Consider the following 18,065-nt stretch of genomic DNA (forward strand, 5'->3'; position numbering starts at 1 on the left):
CAGTCTCATATTTTATGTGCCAAAATGAGTCAAATAATAAAAAAAATTGCTTTATGCATGGCATTATCAATATTATAATAGCAATCAAAAGAACCATTAAAGTTAGAAGATAATAAGAATATAATGACTTGAGTAAAAAATGAGTTTTGTATCATTCTGCCCCACCTACGGGGCACTTTGAGACAGAGGATGGGGCACTTTGATACAAAGCGTAAATTGTATGAGAATGATACACTGGTCAACAACAAATTTGTTGCCTGCGTTTTTTCAGTTGATTTAGGACAAATCTGATACGCTGAATCCAAAAATCACATTGGTTTTGCTCAATCAGGTCAAGTTTTTGAGGTATGGCCACATGTCTTTTTTAACGTTTTTGTTCACATGTACACTTGTGTGGAGCATTTTAAAAGAAGTTGGTGGGGGTAAAATGCCATGTCAAATAATTGTTTTGATTGGAAATGATTATTTTAATGACAAGAAGTATTCAGGTCCAATAGTTCTGGGTGATTATGTCGAAAAGGGATCAGTTTGAAGTCATAAAACCTTGAAATCTTCCATAAATTGGTGCGGCTGGGATCAACAGAAAGAACCAGAGCAGCCTCAAGTATCCTGATCTTCAATCAGCACGTCGTCCTGTAGCTTGTTGTTAGCCGCCCTGAGCCCGGCTTCGGCTGGGGAGGGCGGGATATAAATAAAAATTTATTATTATTATTATTATTATTATTATTATTATTATTATTAAAGATTATGCTCCACATCCATTTTCCCAAAAGGAGTTGAATGATTTAGTTCGCGACCTCAGCTTGTCAAAGGACTCTGCCGAACTGTTGGCATCCAGATTGAAGGGAAAAAACCTCCTCTCTGACAGTGCTCGCATCAGCTTCTTCCGCAACAGGCATCAAGAGTACCTCCGTGGACACGGAGCAATGGATCCAAACTACAAGAAAGAAGATTCCACCTAAACATTAGGAAGAACTTCCTGACAGTAAGAGCTGTTCGACAGTGGAATTTGCTGCCAAGGAGTGTGGTGGAGTCTCCTTCTTTGGAGGTCTTTAAGCAGAGGCTTGACAACCATATGTCAGGAGTGCTCTCATGGTGTTTCCTGCTTGGCAGGGGGTTGGACTCGATGGCCCTTGTGGTCTCTTCCAACTCTATGATTCTATGATTCTATGAGAAGGACTTGGTGTACTGTGCAGATATTGCGCAGCTTCTGCTCAAGTTTGGAGTGCCACAGTACGAACCCAAAGATTGGAGACTGTTCATTGACAGCAGCAAGCAATCACTGAAATGTGTTCTGCTACACAACGGCAACCAGTTTGCCTCTTTACCCCTGGCTCACTCGAGTACACTGAAGGAGAACTATGAAGCGGTGAAGTATGTGCTGGAGAAAATTGGTTATGATCAGCATAAGTGGTTTATTTGTGTTGACCTGAAGATGGTGAACTTTTTGTTGGGACAACAGTCTGGCTTCACCAAGTACCCATGTTTTCTGTGCATGTGGATAGTAGGGACCGTGCTCAGCATTACACAAAGAAGGACTGGCCTGTGCAGGAGGAATTGGTGCCTTGCAAAGAAAGGAACGTCATCAATGACCCTCTGGTGGACAGAGACAGAATACTCTTCCCACCGCTGCACATCAAGCTTGGCTTAATCAAACAGTTCACTAAGGCTCTGGACAAGGATGGTGACTGCTTCACTTACTTGTGCCAGGCTTTTCCAGGATTGACCATGGAGAAGTTGAAAGCTGGCATCTTTGACGGTCCTCAGATCCGTCAGCTCATCAGAGATCCAGAGTTTGGAAACTCAATGAACAAAGTGGAACTGGAAGTGTGGAAGGCATTTGTTCTGGTAGTGAAGAACTTTCTTGGCAACAATAAGGCCAGAAACTACACAGAACTTGTCAACAACATGCTGACTGCTTTCAGAAACCTGGGCTGCAACATGAGCGTCAAGATGCACTACCTATTTTCACATATGGACCGGTTTCCTGAGAACCTGGGTTCAATGAGTGACGAGCAGGGGGAGAGATTCCATCAGGACATGAAAGAGATGGAGACCAGGTATCAGGGTCGCTGGGACGCAGTCATGATGGCTGACCACTGTTGGACTCTGAAGAGAGACCTTCCTGCCGCTGAGCATTCCAGGAGTTCCAAGAAACGGAAGTTCAAGCCCTGAAGTTTGAAAAATGGTGAAGCAACATGCAGTTTACGTGTACTTACCTTTATCAATGCCCACCATTCAGTTTACAGTAAACCTGACCTGATGGAGAGAAACGGATGCCATTTCCTGATTCAGCAGTGCAAAAATACCCTAAATCAGTTGTAGAAATCTAGACAACATTCAAAAAGTAAAAAATTGTTGCCCAGTGAATTATTTACAAAAAAATAATGAAAAAAACAAATTTTTATTGTAAGAGATCATAATCAGCCTTACAATTTGTTACTTAAAATCTAAATTACATATCAAAACTAACAGTGTTTCACACATATCATAGACTTTATGGCAGGTTTTCTGAACAAAACATCAAAACTTACATTAATCTCTCCTCAACCACCTATCCATTAAAAAAAAACTTTGGAAAAACTTAAAAAGCATAAGAATTCAGGTAGTCAAAAAATAGTAATTTAAAAAAATGCTTATAAAAAATAAGATAATCACTTAACATTTAGCTTCCTTTGCACATTATATCCACTGAAGTCAATAGAAAAAGTATAAAGAAATGATGTTTGAGATGTGCCCTTTGAAAAATGGTTTTGGCAACTGCAAAACAACATCCTTGAAATCAACGCTTGCCTTATCTTCTACAATGGGGAAGACAAACATACAAGATCCTGGTTTTTTCCTGAGATATGACACTTGGTAATCGGTCATATTATATTTAGAAATGACTTTGGCCATGTAGCAAACTAAAGTTTTTCAAATTTAATGAGTAAGAAATCTCCAACATTTATATTTTCAGGATTGGGAACATCAAAATTTATATCCTCAACTTCTGGATCAGATGCAACTTCAAAATCTTTGTTGTTATCATCACTCAATTCCACATATTCATTCCATCTGGTATTGGAGTCAGATTGTGAATGACCACATCTTTTCTTCTTAGTTTTTTTAGTTACTGTTAAGCCCAATAAAACTTGTATAATGGTAAAGGGACCCCTGACCATTAGGTCCAGTCGTGGCCGACTCTGGGGTTGCGGCGCTCATCTCACTTTATTGGCCAGGGAGCCGGCATACAGCTTCTGGGTCATGTGGCCAGCACACGGAAATGCCATTTACCTTCCCGCCGGAGCGGTACCTATTTATCTACTTGCTCTTTGATGTGCTTCTGAACTGCTAGGTTGGCGGGAGCAGGGACCAAGCAACGGGAGCTCACCCTGTTGCGGGGATTCGAACCGCCGACCTACTGATCAGCAAGCCCTAGGCTCTGTGGGCCTAGGGCTTGCGCCACCCACCTCAGCGCCACCCACAAAACTTGTATATTGGGGCACTATTGGGGCACTTTTATACGTATCAATGTGCCCTGTGTCTTAGTGTATCAAAGTGCCGCAACAGACATTTTCAAAAAAACTAACAATTATTAATAAAATCGCTGAACTTATTTAAAAATCACGTATAATCCTGATTACTGAGTGGAATAACTTACCTTTGGTATTTTTAAATCTTAACTAAACGAAGCAAAACAGCGTTGGAACACTTTTACATCTCTTGTACTTTTTGTTGGTCACGCTAAAAACACACCTACTCTCGTCAAAGGCCAACTGGTAACTGGCAGGCGCCGTGGTCGCAGCTGTTGTACTCACACATGTATAGACACGTTTTAGTGATGTTGCGACATGAATAACGTTTCTCAATGTTGAAATATTGTTGGTGTATCAATGTGCCCCTTGCATTAATGTGCCCCGCCTCCCCTTAGTCTTTTCACCTGTTTGATGGTTAGCTCAATGTTATTTTTGCAATCAGTCAAGGAAGGCAGGCTTTCTCCAGTTAAACTTTAGGTAATGCCTAAAAATGCTTCATCAGTTTAGCTTAGTTGTTTAGCTTTTTTTCTGGCCATAGTTGTTGAGCTTTATGGGGGGGGGGGTGAAGTTTGAAAACTGTTTTTTAAGGAAAATTGCCAAAAAGCCCAACACTTCCAATATGGGTTGCCATATGCCTGGGTTTTCTGGGAAATTCCACCCAGACGCCATTTTCAAAGGAAATTCGGACATATGGCAGGCCAAGTGTTCAAGATGTTTCACATGCTTTACATGTGAAGTTTTACACATTTCTAATCCCTACAGCAGCTGTAAGGCACATGACCCTGTTCTGGTGTGCTGAGGTTGAGAGAGAGAGGCTTCCCTGGGGTCCACTGGTGGGTTCATGGCAGCGATTAGATCTGAACTTCCTGGCTGCCCTGAGACCTCTGGGTATAGGGCGGCATAGAAATTCAATAAATAAATAAGACAGAGGTTTGTGATCGACCATGTTGAAAGTTGCTGGCAGATCTAAAAGAATCAGCAGCCCCGACCCACCTCAATCCAGCTGTCTACGAAGATCATCTGTTAGAGCAACCAGAGCCGTCTCGGTCCCATGACCAGCGCGGAAGCTGGACTGGAATGGATCCAGAGCCGATGTTTCATCCAGCCACCCACCAAGCTGTTCAGCAACCACTCTCTCAATCACCTTACCCAGGAACGGAAGATTCGAAACCGAGTGGTAATTGGATAGATCTAAAGGATCTAATGATGTTTTCTTTAAGAGCGGGCGCACCACTGCCTCTTTCAGTTCCCCTGGGAATGTCCCCGTGCCAAGGGACAAATTGATGATATCCCCCAGGAGGGCCCGCACCTCGTCTGGACACGCTTTAATCAGCCAAGACGGGCACAGGTCGAGAGGACAGGTGGTGGGCTTTCCAGCTTGGAGGAGTCTGTCCACATCGGCTGGGGATATCCGGTCAAAGTGGTCCAATACTGGACCTGAGGACAGTCGAGGGGCCTCCAGTTCCTTTATTGTATCCAAATTGGCAGGGAGGTCATGGCGGAGCAACAAGACCTTCTCCGCAAAAAAGCTCGCAAATGCCTCACAGCTGTGTGTCAAATTGTTGCTTAAATTTGGCTGTCCCTCAAGGGATGTTAAAGACCTGATTATACTAAATAATTGCGCTGGGCGAGAGCTACCGGATGCAATGGAGGCCGAGAAGTAAGACTTCTTAGCGGCCTTCACCGCCATCTCGTAGGTTTTCATAAAAGCCCTATAAGATGTTCTTGAGGCTCCGTCATGGGCACCCCGCCATACTCGCTCTAGCCGTCTGAGGTCCCACTTCATTTTCCGGAGCTCCTCGGTAAACCAGGGAGCCCGGTTTCTGCGGGGTCGCAGAGGGCGCTTCCGTGCGATCTCATCAATGGCTGCCAGGAGCTGGGTATTCCAGCCCTCAACAAGCTCAGTCAATGAGTCGCCAGGGGGAGCAAGGTCCTGCAAGCCTTGGCGGAATATATCAGGGTCCATCAGCCTCTGCGGGCAAGCCCAAATCGGCTCGCCACCTAAGCATGGTGGGGGTGGAAAGTCAATCCTGGCTTTCAGAGCGTAGTGATCAGACCATGGCACCTTCATCGAAGGAGACATGATCACATCTATACCTACGCCAAAGATCAAATCCAGCATGTGGTCTGCTTGATGTGTGGGGCCCGAAACAAACTGGGAGAGCCCTAGTGTCGCCATGGAAGACACCAGGTCCAGAGCCTGTGAGGAGGGAGTGGCATCAGCATGGATGTTGAAGTCCCCCAATACCAGTAGGTTAGGGAACTCCAAGGCCCAGCCGGCCACCACCTCCAATAGGCCTGACAGGGTGGCTGCTGGTGCGCTAGGTGGCCGGTACACCAGCCAGACAGCCAAGCTCTCCTCGGAGCCCCACACTAGGCCAACACATTCAATGCCGGGGATTGATGGCGATGGTAGAGCCCTGAAAGAACAATCTTCCCGGATTAATCATGCCACCCCTCCCCCCCGGTCCACAGTCCGCGACTGGTGGAGGACGGAGAAGCCCGGGGGCGCCATCTCTCATAAGGTAACTGTTGCCCCTTCGCGCACCCAGGTCTCTGTCACACAAGCCAGGTCGACACCCTGCGAGGTAAAGAAATCTCGCAGGGTGGCGGTTTTGTTGCCTATAGACCTGGCATTGCACAGCACCAGTGACGGAGGTGAGTAATCCTTGCTCACCCTACCCTCGTCCCTCAGAATGGGGCGCAGATTGGAAGGGGTACGAGCATATCCATATCTTGATCCCCTTCGCCTATAACATCTGCCCCCACTACCATACCTCCCTTGCCCCTCCACGGTAGCAATCCCAAGCCTCATAGTAGCCTCCATTGATGGCAATTAATGTTATTCTTTCGCAACCTAAAACAATAAAACCTTAAAACAATAAAAACAAAAAACAAAAACAACCCAGAAAACAATAAAACAATACAAATAAAAACTGCAAAAATTACAAATTCATCAAAATCTAACAAATCCCAAGCCCACCCAACATCCATCCCACCCCCATATATAAAAAATCTAAAGGGAAAGGAATTTTTTAAAAAACATGTTAAAAATAACTCTGCACCCTTCGGCCGGGGAGGGTGGGATATAAATAAAATTTATTATTATTATTATTATTATTATTATTATTATTATTATTAAAAAATATTTAAATTGTGATTTAGAATGGCCCCCTAAACACCCATCTAGCTGTCCATCACGAGGCAATTATCCAGCTTTAACTTCAGTTATAGGAATACTCTGTGAAATGCTGAGTTTAAATACCACAACTTGTTAATGTAGAGAGAAAGATAGATGCCTGGGCAAATAGGGTTTTATTGGGAGAGAAATAAATATGGGACTCAGCTGGGTTAAAAGTGCCTTGGGTTAGAAAACACTCAGTGCAACTGTTTCATTGGAGGAAAATCCTGTTGGCCTTCAAAGTAGAATTTCTGGCCTCTGGCAAAAGACCAGGATCCTCTCAAGAGATTAGTGTTGAATGACAATCTGGATTACCAAATTATAGTTGGTATTTACTCGTCTGTGCAGCTCCCAGTGATGATGTGGGCCCTTATCTGGGATGAGGAAAAACATCTGTGATTTCTAAAATTACATTCCTGGTATTACAGGGATTCCTAAATTCCTAAAACTACTAAATTCCTAAAATTAGTAATTTTAAATTACTAAATTCCTAAAATTCCCTGTAATTCCTAAAATTACAAGGGCTGGGAGTAACTCAGGCAGTTAAACAAAATATAAAGGAGAGGTAAACACCCTACAAACTACTGTAAAAATGTTGTTGGCATCTGTCTCAAGAGACAACGGAGTGCACCTCCTGGTCATCACTTTCTGCCCTTTCCATGCCCACGACTTCCTCATTGCTTTCATTTCTTTTCCAGCTCTGTTGCTGAATGCAATACCCCCCATACATTTGATCTCTCAGATTTGCACAAAACCATTAAATTGGACAAACCAACCATGCAAAAAAATTCTGCACCAGATATATTGGGCAGCAGTCTGAAAAGTGTGTGTGAAGAATGAACAACTGCTTTTGCTTCTTTCCCAGCATGTAATAAGGGTGCCTTCGGAGCTTAGCCTATATGTGTGCAACATTTGCTTGCGTGGTTTTCTGATTTGGGGCAAATCTGAGCAATCAAAAGATATGAAACCAGAATATCACACCATCAAATTTACAATTGCCTGACTGTCTGGTTTTGCACCCCCCCTCCCCGGGTGAGGCTTTTTTGTTTTTGTTTATTAAAAAACAAGGTGTGTGCACAGCTGACTACTAAACTGGCATAATAAATTGACAGATTGAAGGATGAAGTTTTCACACATACTTGTTGGCATCTGTCTCAAGAGACAATGAGGACACCTCCGGGGGTAAAGTCAGACCACTACATGAGCAGGTCCGAAGTGCCCTCCCCCCCGGGACGCAAGCCTGGACAGCGCGCATGAAGATCCTGAGCTGCCCAGACAACAAGATCCCCCTCAGAATGTGTAAAATGGATCTTGGGCAGATGTTGAAGAAGGTGGTGAGATGGACCAAACAAAGACACAGCCTGATGGTTCCTGAAAAGAAGCCTGGAGAAGAAGCAATTGGAGGTCATGGATGGGAAGTTATTATATGAAATAGGTTTATTGGGAGAGAAATTCTGTCTGAAAACAGGCTTGATACCACACACAGATACCTGAAACAACACAATAAGGTCCCAGCCAGGATGGCCTGGGCGGGTAAATCCGGGTTGCTGTTTCTGAATTATATGTTCAATGTGGCTAGTTGTATTTGGATATTAAAATTACAGATATTATTATTATTATTATTAAAATGCCTGCTTGTCTTTCTTGTCTTTCCATAAATCTGTAAGTGTTTCACCTCCTGGAATGCCTTTGGGACAGAAAGAGCAGCTGTTGGTGTGTTTCCCTGTCCTCTCCCCCATCTCTCTTTTTCTCTTTCTTCTCCTTTTCCTATGATATCGTAAAATGGCTGGGCAGGGACTCTCGGTTTTAAAAAAAGTTCAGCATATGTGAAAATGTATAAACTTTATAAATGATAAGTAGTAATAATAGGTAAGTAAATAAAATCTGCAGTCCAGACCTGGTGTCATCTTCAACCTCTTCTTTGGTCCCATCTGAACATTAATTTTAAAGCAGTGCCATACCACTTTAAACAGCCATGTCTCCCCCCCCCCCAAGAATTCTAGGTGCTGAGAGTTGTTAGGAACCCCATAGAGCTACAAGGGCAGAGCAGTTTAACAACCAGTCTCTTTTTGCAGGGAGCTGTCGCTCTGTGAGGGGACTAGGGGTCTCCTAACAACTCACAGTACCCAGAATAAGCTACAGTTTCCAGGATGCCTTGAGGTTACAGTGCAGATGGAGCCTTCCATCCACCCCCCTTGATAAATGGGCTTTCAAATCATGGTCACCCAAACGCCTTCCCTTCCCAGCCGTGTTTTGCTTAGCTTTGTAGCAGCCAAAAGGGCATAAGCACATGGTGCAGATGAATTGCTTTCTTGCAGATAAGCCTGGCTGGGAAAGCAATCTCCATTGTTGGTCCAGATTTTCTTCTTGCAACACCTGCTTAAATCACACTGAAACACATTCAAGTCAAAGGCCTTCTACATCTTGGGAGATAAAACTGTTGGCAGGGTCATTTGAAAAAAGAAAGAAAGAGAACAAGTTGTGAAGCAAGAGCATCTCTGTAGGTCTGCTGTACGTTCTCTCTTGATGCCGTTTTGCTGTAATAGAAACCCGTAACAAATCATTGTCTGGCATCATGGGCGCTTGATGAATAACTGGAGATGAACTCCCAGCGGATTAATGCAGCGGCTGCTCTGTGCCAAGGAGCTTTAATCAAAGGAAGGGAGCCAAAATTAAAGGATGTGTGCATTCTCCTAGCCCTATTATTTGCTGTAATTCTTTAAACACTCTACTCCCCACCATGCAAATGTTTAACATTCATGAGGCCACAGGCAGTGGGTTCAGCTGCCACGTCTATGTGGGTTAGATCTTTAAGGGAAAAGGCAGCATTTACATACCTTCTTTGGCTTTACTTTCATTGTCTGTTAGATGCCTGTTTGAAAACAGGTCCTAGAGAGTCAGTAAAAGCATCAGATTCTTTTTTTTTAAATTTTTTTATAAAATTTTCCAACATACATTTATAGTATCCAATCTAAATTTATCACATATTTTCTCTTTTAGACTTCCTTCAACCTCTCTGACAATCATCCATTATTCAAATTTTTTAAATACGCATTTCCTAATTTTATATTGCATTTTATAAACCTTCACACACTTAGTTTTCATCAATACAATAGTCCTCTATCATTTACAGAACTTCTTGAAATCCCACTAGCGTTATTTGCTCATCACATACACATTTCAGATAGTTTGAAAATTTTCCCCAGTCTTCAATGAACTTTTGATTTCGTATATATCTGATCTTTCCTGTTAGTTTGTCCAGTTCAGCATACTCCATCAGTTTCATTCTCCATTCTTCGAGTGTCAGCAGTTGTTCCTGTTTCCATCTTTGGGCCAATAATATTCTCGCTGCTGTTACTACATATTGGAAAAGTTTACAGTCCATTCTATTTATTTCATTTCCTACTATTCCTAAAAGAAAAGCCTCTGGTTTCTTAACAAACGTATATTTCAACATCTTTTTCATCTCATTATGTATCATTTCCCAGAAGCCCTTCACCTTCTTACAATCCCACCACATATGATAAAATGTTCCTTCTTTTTCTTTACATTTCCAACACTTATTACATGTTTTATACATTTTTGCCAGTTTCACAGGTGTGATGTACCATCTATAAATCATTTTCATAACATTTTCCTTTAATGCAGTACATGCCGTAAATTTTATACTTTCATTGCACAGTTTTATCCAATCATTAAACTGTATATTATAACCCAAATCTCTGGCCCAGTGTATCATAACCGATTTAACTTCCTCATCTTTTGTATACCATTCTAGCAAGATTTTATACATCTTGGACAAAATTTTATTTTCATTGTTTATTGTTTCTATTTGAAATTTCGATTCTTTTTCCTCATAACCTCTTTCTTTTAAGTCCTTTTTAAACATTTCGTTAACCTGATAATAATGCAACCAATCATACACATACTCTTTCACTTCTTCATAGGATTTCATTTTCCATTTTCCACCTTCCTTTATAATCAATTCTTTATATGTAATCCAGTTCCCCCTCATATTGACTTTCTTAAGACTCATAACTTCTAACGGAAATAGCCAGTGGGGAGTTCTTGATTCTAATAAACTTCTATATCTCTCTCATATTTCTATGAGAGATCTTCTAAAGATGTGGTTTTCGAAACCTTTATGAATCTTTCTTTTCTCACACCATAGATATGCGTGCCAGCCAAATCTGTTATCAAAACCTTCTAAGTCCAATAACTCAGTATTTCCTAACTTTATCCATTCTTTCAACCAGCAGAGACATGAAGCTTCATAATATAATTTTAAGTCTGGCAGGGCGAAGCCGCCTCTTTCTTTCACATCCGTTAGTAACTTATACATAATTCTTGGCTTCTTACCCTGCCAGATATATCTTGAAATTGCTCTTTGCCACTCTTTAAATATCACTGTCCCCTTAATTATTGGAATTGTCTGAAATAAGAATAACATCTTTGACAGCACACTCATCTTAATCGTTGAAATTCTCCCCCAAAAGGATAACTTCATTCGGCCCCACACCTCTAGATCTTTCTTTATTCCCTTCCACACTGGCACATAATTATTCTGAAACAAATCAATACTCTTGGGGGTTAACCAGATTCCCAGGTATTTAACTTTTTCACCACTTCTATCCCTGTTTGTTGTTGCATTGTTTCTATCATACCTTGATCCATATTTTTTGCTAACATTTTAGTTTTTTTCTTATTCAATATAAACCCTGCCACTTGACCAAATTGTTCAACTTCCTCCAAAACAACTTTTGAACTTTCCGGCGGTTCTTCCACTGTTATTACCAGATCATCAGCAAAGGCTTTTACTTTATATTCATTACGGCCTACTAACACACCTTTTATTGCTTCATTTCTCCTTATTGAATTTAGGGAAATCTCCAGAACCATTATGAATAACAATGGTGAAAGAGGACATCCTTGTCTCGTACCTTTTGATATTTTTAATTCTTCCGTAGTCATATTGTTTACAATCAGCTTAGCTCTTTGTTCAGTGTATATCGCTTTTATTCCATTAAAAAATTCATTCCCCACCTCCATGTGTTCTAAATTTTTTAACATAAAGTCCCAAGATATATTATCAAAGGCCTTTTCTGCATCCACAAATATTAACACTGCTTATTTCTCATTCCTGGCTGTCAGATATTCTAACAGATTGACTATATTCCTTATATTGTCCTTCATCTGTCTGCCAGGAAGGAAACCCGCTTGATCTTTATGTATAAATTCGTGTAACACCTTTTTCAACCTCTTTGCTAAGATACTTGCAAAGATTTTATAGTCCGTATTTAACAATGAAATAGGCCTATAATTTTTAACTTGAGTCAAATCCAAGTCTTGTTTTGGAATAAGTGTAATAAAATAAGAAATAATGATAAGAAATCATAAAAGCATCAGATTCTTTAGGCACCTCTGAAAATGTGAGTTTGTGTGAATAGCTTTGCTATTGGGAAAGCCTAGGAATGGCATGCAGATTGTGGACTGACCAGCAGTTTCCAACATCACCAATAGTCGGGCATGATGGGAGTTATTGGCATCTGTCTGTCCAGGGAGACAGTGGAGGAGTGTGCCTTTGTGGATGAAGTCGAACTGTGGGAAGGTTATAGTGCCTTCTGTGGGTGTGGAGACTGATATGAGAGAGACATGTTTTCTTGCAGCCAGGGCAGTTGAAGAAGTCCGGTTGTGCTGCTGCAGATGCACCAGGGCATGTCTTCTCTCTGCGTTCCTCTCAGTGGCTATTCCTCTTCTGGTCACTGCTATGGATGCACAATCCAGGCACTGGGGTCATTTGCAAGGGGTTCCCACATGGCAAGGTTGATGCTGCCAACCTTCATGTCATGTTTGCAGACTTCTTTGAAAGGCAGGGTTGGTCTGCCAAGGGGCCTGATGCCCATTGTGGGAGTCGTGGTCCAGCAATATCTGTCTGACCACGGCCCCCCCAACCCCATAAGCACAGCAGAACAGCATATCTTGGAGCCTCAGTACAGAAAAGGCTGGTCTAGGAGCAGAGATCATGGGGTAGGCTTCATCATTGTTGAAGTGCACGACATATGTGGGCAATGAATCCCTCAGCAAGTCAGAGGTCAAGTTAATCATAGTTTCCTTGCTGTTACTGACAAACAGGGAGACAGGCTGCAGCTGCATCTACTTCCCCCATGTATCTATTTTGTGTTTCCATTTTTCTCATCTAGAACAACAGAAAGTCACAAGGACATGTGTGGTTTATTGAAACATAAGTCCGTATTTCCTAAGGAGCAAGACTATCATTCCACAGTCAGTTTAATTGTTCACCACAAAAACTTTGCAGGCACAAACAGCAATGAAAGCAGGGTTGTGTAGCACTGCCTTGATACCACAATGAACGCAACTAGTCATGAATGCACCATCAAAAGGATGTCTGGAGGGGACCATAACTGGGGCATATTTCTGCAGGGAGGCAGCTGAAATGCACAGGATATTTCTTCCATCATCTCCCCAGGGACAGGGAGGGGGCACCAAGGGTGAAGCTCTCTGCAGTGCAGAGTCCTGCCAGGAAGGGTGGAGACTTTGCTGATCTATAAAAGCAACACAGTTCGGCTCCAAATGCCAATCACTCGCAGCTCCAGTTCAGCCCCAGAGGCTGAATCACAAGCCCAGAACACAATTTGTATGGACAGCAAGCACTGTATTGCTCCATGCTTCCACTGAGGGAGAAGAAAAGGGGGGAGTTCAGGAAAGGGGCATCTGGGGGACCCAGGGAAGATTTCCCATGTCCATCCTGGCGAGAGGGGAGGAGGTGATAGACCCGTCCTGGAAGAGGACCACAGAATGTTTAGCCTGGAGAAGAGGAGGTGAAGGGGTGATATGATAGCCATGTTCAAATATATAAAAGGAGGGAGAAAGGTTGTTTTCTGCTGCTCCAGAGAAGCGGACACGGAGCAATGGTTCCAAACTACAAGAAAGAAGATTCCACCTAAACATTAGGAAGAACTTCCTGACAGTGAGAGCTGTTCGACAGTGGAATTTGCTGCCAAGGAGTGTGGTGGAGTCTCCTTCTTTGGAGGTCTTTAAGCAGAGGCTTGACAACCATATGTCAGGAGTGCTCTGATGGTGTTTCCTGCTTGGCAGGGGGTTGGACTCGAAGGCCCTGGTGGTCTCTTCCAACTCTATGATTCTATGATTCTATGAATACCCTGTGCACCTGTTCAGATTAGTATGTGCACAGTCTTTTACCTGAGAAAGGAAAGGTGTGCCTAGGAACAGCCCACGCAACCTAAAACCCGCCACCTCCTTCCCACATGCCCCTCCTGCTTTAGACACTGCTCCTTAGCCTGGTGCGGCAGGATAAATGTAACTGCTCTCACCACCTCATGACTCGAGCTGAGTGTCTGTGAGGAGGAGGAGGAAGTTCAGGAGCTTCATGGAAGTCCCTTGAGAGACCTCAAAGGTTGCATTGCACCCACAGGTGCTCTGTTGGCAACCTCTGTTCCAACCATTTAAATTCATTAAGGTTTTGAAGGTTACAAATAAAACAGAAAAACACCAACTTAAACAAAAAACAAAACAATGTATCACATTAAAAAAATACCATACAAATAAGAAAAAAAGAGAAACAAAAAAAGGTCAAAGAAAAAAGAAAAACAAAAGCAAAAAACACATCAAACCTTCACATAGTATATCTGTCATTTGCTTGTTTCCTTGACCTCCTCCCACCTCCCTTTTTTGTATTCTAATTCAATTAAATATTTCAGCAAATCCTTTCCCTCTTTTTCTCCTTAAAATTAATATATCTATTTGAACTTAAACTCTTAAAACATTTCCACTAGGGTCATAAGAATTTCAATCCACGATTTTTCTCTCCCTCATTAAATTTTACAAAATTTCCAAATATAAACTTTAAATTCCCAATTTTCTTCCACCGTCTCCTCTCCCTGGTCTCGGCCTCTGCTGTCCCTTCTGTCTACTCCAAAAAGTCCATCAACCTAGAGATCTTATATCCGAGGCTCTTAACTCTCCTTCACGTCCCTTCTGCCGGTCTTCTTCATAATCTTTAGTGCTAAAAAGCAGATCTCGGGGGAGCTCTATCCCAACAATGGGGGAGCTCTATCCTTCTTAACAGGGCAGCCAGATTTCCATAGTTAAAGCTAGAATCCATAAAGCGTTCCAAATCTTGTTTCAAAAATCCTCCAAATCCAAATGTCCCAAAAGCTCCAATCTCCTCCTGACCCAGCTCCATATCCCAAAAGTCAATTGATCCCTGCATTAGGGAATCTCTCCAACTTTCCTTTTCCAGAACAGGCCAGGCTCCAATCTTCAAAATTTGGCTTTTTCTAGTTTCAGTCATAAAGGGCCTCAATTTGTAATCCTCAATTTGCATCTGCAAGGTCAAGGCTCCCCCTATATTACTCTAGGCTCGACCACAGCAACTTTCTCCTTCTCCTTCTCAAACATTTGTTCAGTCATGATAAATTCCTGTGCCGGATCCTTGACAACTTCTGTGTTGATACCCACTTTTGATCCAAGATGACAACATTAGTGGCCATAGCATCTATCTGTTTATGAAGCTTTTCCAGCAAATAATTTGTCTTATAGAGTGCAGACACTAAATCTTCCCTAACCGACATTCTTGGGATGTTCAAGGTCAAATTCTGGTTTCTCACAGTCCTTATCTTACAGCTGGATGACTCCACTCCACTCTTGTAACAGTTTCAAAAAGTCCTTTCCAACACAGTTCCAAAGGTGAAAAATAGTATCAATTTTCAGTTACTTTTTCTTCTTTTAAAACGCAGAAGCGGACAATGGAAACAGTATCTTTCTCTTGTAGCTAGCTGTCAACTATGTACTGTTCACTGTCAATGGACTTTTTTCTTTTTTTTTCTTTTTGCAGCCCATTCCCAGGTTCAGAGACGTGGTAGTTTAATTTTCCACTCTCTCCTGCAGGCACGCTTGGTCAAAATTTCCCCCCTCTTCCCCTGCTTCCAAGGGGGGTTTTATAGTTTCAATCAATGGAAGTTTGATCCTTTACATGAAGCTTTCCAAAACCTTAGCTTACAAATACTTTGCTTCAGTCTATTTACAAAAAGGGGAGGCGGACTTCCTGTTTTGAGCCTTCCCCGTTCAATGCCAAATTAAAGTATTTAGAAATCCAATTTTCCGTTCTACTCAAGGGTTGTTTAAAATCCAATTGTCCACAGGAAAAAGTCAGCGCTCTCCGGCAGCAGCAATGCGGCTTCACTCCGTGAAAGAAGCGGTCGATTCAAAGCACCGCGCCGCTCACCCCACGTCACTCCGGATTCCCGATACAGGGTCTCCCCGCGAGTAGGGGGGCGCAAAAGGTGCCAGCCGAATCCCAAGTTCACAGGCTCTTCCGCCTGTGATTTCCAAGGGTCTCCACCTTCGCCGTGGCGGTTCAGACCCTGCTTTCCATGGAGCAAGTTCCTCCCGATCGGAGGAGCTCCGCCATTGCCAGAGGCGCTAACCCGGAAGTCCTAATTTTTTATTTATTTATTTATTTATTTATTTATTGAAAGCATCAATTCTTCGGAGATCAGCCTTCTTTATGTTCCAGCTCTCACTTCCATACATCACTACTGGGAAAACCATGGGTTTAACTTATACAGACCTTTGTTGGCAAGGTGATGTCTCTGCTTTTTAAGATGCTGTCTAGGTTTGTCATTGCTTTTCCCCCAAGAAGCAGGCATCTTTTGATTTGCTTTAAAGGTCAACACCAACACTTTGAATTGTGCTCAGAAATGTACTGGGAGCCAGTGCAGGTCTTTCAAGACCAGTGTTATATGGTCTCAGCGGCCACTTCCAGTCACCAGTCTAGCTGCCGCATTCTGGATTAGTTGTAGTTTCCAGGTCACCTTCAAAGGTAGCCCCACGTAGAGTGCATGGCAGTAGTCCAAGCGGGAGATAACTAGAGCATGCACCACTCTGGTGAGACAGTCTGCGGGCAGGGAGGGTCTCAGCCTGCGTACCAGGTGGAGCTGGTAGACATCTGCCCTGGATACAGAACTGACCTGTCCCTCACTTCCCTCTACAACATGTTGGACCTTTGGACCTACCCTTGGTCTTGTCTACTCAATCAGGCGGAGACGGTCTTTTCATGCAGCGAGTCCCCAACTCACTCAGCTCCCCTCACCTGGTTTAGTCAGCCAGTCAAAGCCATTCCTGGGGTGTGGCTGCTTTCACATGCTGACAGCTTCTAGGAGCCACAGGTGAGAGCTGAGTGCAGGATGGGGACAAATGGTGGACAAACTACCCCAGAAGGAGCATGATGTGTTTCCCACCAGAGGTACCACCCATCCCCGAACACCGCATACTAGAGACATAAGCACTGCGATACTACTTAATTGTCCCTCAAACTGTAGAACATTTTCTGGTTGCACATCCTGCTTTCTCTAGATATGAAGCTGGAGGGCAGATTTGTTATATTATTTGGAACAACCAAAATATAAAGTGCAAAGGAGCTACACTTCTTCCTCTTTCTACAATTCCTGGGTAAGGAGGCTGCCAAGAAAGACTAACACAAGGCATTCTTCCTACCTTTGCATGATGTGCAAAACCATTCTCACAACACTGAAGAGTTAAGAGCACAAGCTCTGTATAGCCAACAAAGCTGAATAATGATTAACACTGAAGGGATTTGCAGCAACTGCACACTTGAGTTTTCAAGGGAGCCATGTGGAAGCAATTTACATTGTTGTTTTTATTTTGCTTAAGTATGGAAGAGATCAGTGTGGTGGGGGGTTGAGCTAGAAATATTTTTATTCAGAGCAGGATGAGAATGTGGCTACAAAGACAGGCAGTTTCCTAATTTTCAGATGTATACTAACGAATGTTGCTTCCAGACTGTTGCTAGTTTGTGAGAGGAATTCAGTCACGTGCTGGGAAATGCAGGTTGCACAATTAAAGTTGTTCCTGAGATCTTTCAGAACCAAACTCACTTTCAAACCCAATAACATTTTTTGTGGTAAGTGAAGAGAGGGGGAAATTCACTAGGAAGTGTGTAATAACAATTGCTTGATGAGACATCATACAATCTTGCAAACAAATAAAAAGGAACGTTCACTAATCAATAAACAGTGAATGTTGCATAACCAGCCCACAAACTTTGTGCCAACAAATAAGGCTGGATGCTCAATAAACAGGTCATCTGTAAGCAACTGTAGTGTAACTTGCAGTGCTATCCGATACATATCTGCACAAAATTGAGCAGTCTTGGGGGCCCCTTTGCAACCAGCGACAAGGTCTGGGTAACCACGGTTATCTTCTTCAAGGGGTTGTTCCATGACAAATCACCACACCTTTACAACATCTGTGCTACTGACTTTCATACTTTAGGTGTGTAGAAATATATACAAAAATAATAATCA

The 18,065-nt window shown here is 42.7% G+C and overlaps 1 protein-coding gene across 1 annotated transcript in view; it reads left to right on the forward strand.

Moving 5' to 3' along the window:
- Window positions 1-18,065, forward strand: part of FAM107B (family with sequence similarity 107 member B) — a 113,413-nt gene that overhangs the window by 17,770 nt on the left and 77,578 nt on the right. The gene's annotated exons all lie outside the window — the stretch shown is intronic.

The sequence above is a fragment of the Podarcis erhardii genome (genome assembly GCF_964252035.2).
Source record: "Podarcis erhardii genome assembly, chromosome: 10".
NCBI lineage: Eukaryota > Metazoa > Chordata > Lepidosauria > Squamata > Lacertidae > Podarcis > Podarcis erhardii.